We start from the raw sequence: 3,893 nt of genomic DNA on the forward strand, positions 1-3,893 counted from the left end.
ATTGATACTGATTTGGGGTAGTTGTATGCTTGGTAGATTATATGATAGTCCGGACGCCAGGTGTTGAAAATGCGAACCATACCACGACGGAATGGGGCTGATACGAGAATTAGCCTACCCTCCACCCCCTAAATTGACCATGCGGATTCAAAAATACCAATGGCACTTGCTTGCGAGTGGTGGAACACTCTGAAACTTGACATTTTATTATATTTTGGTGTTTTATGCAAGAAAGTACATGTTCTACAAAGTTTGAGGTGCAGTTTTCCGCTCAAATAGAAATGCCTAGAAGCCATAGAATGTTTTCATAACAAACTAACACGATTAGTTAAAAAAAATGGCACAGTTAAAAAAAATGGCAAAACTTTATGCGTCTTGAACAATCTTGGAAAGTATAAACAAAATAAAATTGAATATTAGATATATAATGATATTAATTGTTGAAAGATCAATCAGTTCAAGTTTTTTTTTCACTGTAATTTTTATTTTCATTTTCAATGCTGTAAGAACTGGAAAATAATAAATATGTAATATACGAGTAATTCGTTTTCAGTGAAGCACCAATGACGCAGAAGGCTTTAGGTTTTTACAGTTAAAGAAGGGGGCAGTATCAAAATTTTGCTTGTAGTGAAACTATATTTGTCTTGACCAAACCTGAAAAGAACTAATAAATTAAACCGAATATTTGATACATAATGATATTAATTGCTAAAAGCTCATCAGTTCTAAATTTTACTGTAATTTCAATATTTATTTTCAATATTAAGTACAAAAGAAAACATTTGTAATATAATTCGTTTTCAGTAAAGCGCAAATGACGCAGAAGGCTTTAGGTTTTTACAGTTAAAGAAGGGGGCAGTATCCAAATTTTGCTTGTAGTGAAACTATATTTGTCTTGACCAAACTTGAAAAGAAATAATAAATTAAACTGAATATTTGATACATAATGATATTAATTGCTAAAAGCTCATCAGTTCAAAATTTTACTGTAATTGTAATATTTATTTTCAATATTAAGTACAAAAGAAAACATTTGTAATATAATTCGTTTTCAGTAAAGCGCTAATGACGCAGTAGGTTTTAGGCTTCTGCAGTAAGACGATACCCAAACTCTTGTTTGTAGTTATTTTTTTTCGATTCAAACTTGATTTGCATATTCAATTTAAGTTTCACTCGTTTTAAGATTTATTTATTCATTTACATTAATATATATTGTATGTTTTGTTCGCATTGATTGTTTATTTAATTTTTGTTCGTTTTAAGTTTCATTTATACTTTAATAGCAAAATATTTGTTTTCGTTTTAAGCTTGATTTTCATATTCAATCCAAGCATTACTCGCTTTAAGATCTATTTATTCATTTATATTATTACTTGTTGTATGTTTTTTGCTATGATTGTTTATTTAATTTCTTTTCTTTTTGGGTTTCATTTATTCTTTAATAGTAATTTTTGGTCGTTTTGAATTTGAACTTTAACAGGTATTTGTATATCCTGTGGTTAAGTTTAAAATGGCCTTTACTTTTCTTTGAAAAACCTATTTTTCGGAAATTTTTTTTTTAATTAATTTTTGTTCGTATTTTATTGCAAAAAGTTTCAAATTTTTCTTTGGCATGGGGGGGGGGGTGCGTACTGTTCGATTATTCTTGACTTTAAAAAACGGATCTAGAACTTTCAATTTAAATCGAATGAGGCTTTGATCAAAGTCTATACGATTACCTCTTTGATAAAAACCTTATAAATGAACAATAGACAGCTTGCATAACTTGTGGACAGCGATTGACAACAATGAATGAATTGAAAAAATAGCTCCAATAAGGGAGTATAGACCATTTCACTTGCTGACACAAAGGGATCACGGCTGTTTGGAATTGACCTTAATAGGAATATGTGTTCCAAAGCAATTTTGCATCTATCACAGTGTATGTATTTTAACCTTATAATTGAATAATTATAATAGATTTCCTATGTGTTCTTCCCATACAAAACCCCTTCCCATAAGTTATAAACCCCCCTTAATAAGTTATGCCCCAGGGCATAACTTACAACGCCTACACCTGGGCCCTGGTGGGCTGTATCGACACCGGAGTTTTTGTTATCAGAACTTTGAACTATTTTAACAAAATGTCCATCTCAAAATTTTTATCTGATGCATTCAGGGCGTGTAGGAGGGAGAGGGGCTAGTTGCCCTTCAATCTCTTTTGACTCTTAAAAAGTGAACAAGAACTTTCAATTTCCAATCAAACGAGCCCTCTCTAAAGTTTATACGAGCATCCTTCCATAAAAAATAATATGAAGGATTCGGAGAATCCTTAAATTACAACCCTTGCCTTGAGGGCTTTGGGGAGTTGTAATCCTCAAAGACCTAATTTCCAGAACTTAAAACTACGTTTAATAAAATGGCTGTCTTAAAATTTTGATTGGATGTGTTGGGGGAAAGGTGGGCGTGAGAGGGGGGCTAGTTGCCCTCAAATCACATTCGACTATTACAAAGAGCACTAGCCCTCAGAATTTCCAATCAAATGAGCCTTTTTTGAAGTTTCTACGACAACGCCTTCTATAAAACCTTATATGCCCCCAGGGCATAAATTAAAACCCTTGCCCTGAGGGTTGTGGGGGATTGTCCTCCTCAAAAACATACTTTCTATCTGGAAATCAACTACGCTGAACAAAATGGCTATCTCAAAATTTTGAGTGGATGTGTTTGGGGGAATGATGGGCGAGGGTGGGGGGGGTAGTTGCCCTCAAATCACTTTCGACTATTAAAAGGGCCACTAGCCCTTTGAATTTCCAATTGAATGTGCCTGTTTTGAAGTTCTACGACAACACCTTCTATAAAAACCTTATATGCCCCCAGGGCATAACTTAAAACTCTTGCCGAGGGTTGTGGGGGAGTGTCCTCCTCAAAAACATATTTTCTATCTGGAAATCAGCTACACTGAACAAAATGGCTATCGCAAAAGTTTGATTGGCTGTGTTTGAGGAACTGCTGGGCGTCGGGGGGGGGGCTAGTTGCCCTCCAATCACTTTTGACTATGAAAAAGGGCACTATCCCTTTGAATTTCCAATCGAATGAACCTTTTTTGAAGTTTCTACGACAGCGCCTTCTATAAAAACCTTATATGCCCCCAGGGTGTATCTTAAAACCCTTGCCCTGAAGGTTCTGGGGGAGTGTCCTCCTCAAAAATATATTTTCTATCTGGAAATCAGCTACACTAAACAAAATGGCTATCTCAAAAGTTTGATTGGATGTGTTAGGGGAATTGATGGGCGTAGGGCGGGGGGGCTCGCTGCCCACCAATCACTGTCGACTATTAAAACTGGCACTAGCCCTTTAATTTCCAATCGAATGAGCCTGTTTTGAAGTTTCTACGACAACGCCTTTTATAAAAACCCTAAATGTCCCCAGGGCATAACTTAAAACCTTTGCCCTGAGGGTCGTGGGGGAGTGTCCTCCTCGAAAAAATATTTTCAATCCGGAAATCAACTACGCTGAACAAAAATGGCTATCTCAAAATTTTGATTGGATGTGTTTAGGGGAATAATGGGCGTAGGGAGGGGCGGGGCTAGTTGCCCTCCAATCACTTTTGACTATTAAAAATGGCACTATCCCTTTGAATTTCCAATCGAATGAACCTTTTTGAAGTTTCTACGACAACGCCTTCTATAAAACCTTATATGCCCCCAGGACATATCTTAAAACCCTTGCCCTGAAGGTTCTGGGGGAGTGTCCTCATCAAAAACATATTTTCTATCTGGAAATCAAATACGCTGAACAAAATGGCTATCTCAGAATTTTGATGGGATGGGTTAGGGGAAATGATGGGCGTGGGGGGGGGCTAGTTACCCTCCAATCACTTTTGACTATTAGAAAGGGCACTATCCCTTTAATTT

Source organism: Artemia sp. Qi Xiang Cuo, chromosome 10 (genome assembly GCF_049724085.1).
Source record: "Artemia sp. Qi Xiang Cuo chromosome 10, ASM4972408v1, whole genome shotgun sequence".
Classification (NCBI taxonomy): Eukaryota; Metazoa; Arthropoda; class Branchiopoda; order Anostraca; family Artemiidae; genus Artemia; species Artemia sp. Qi Xiang Cuo.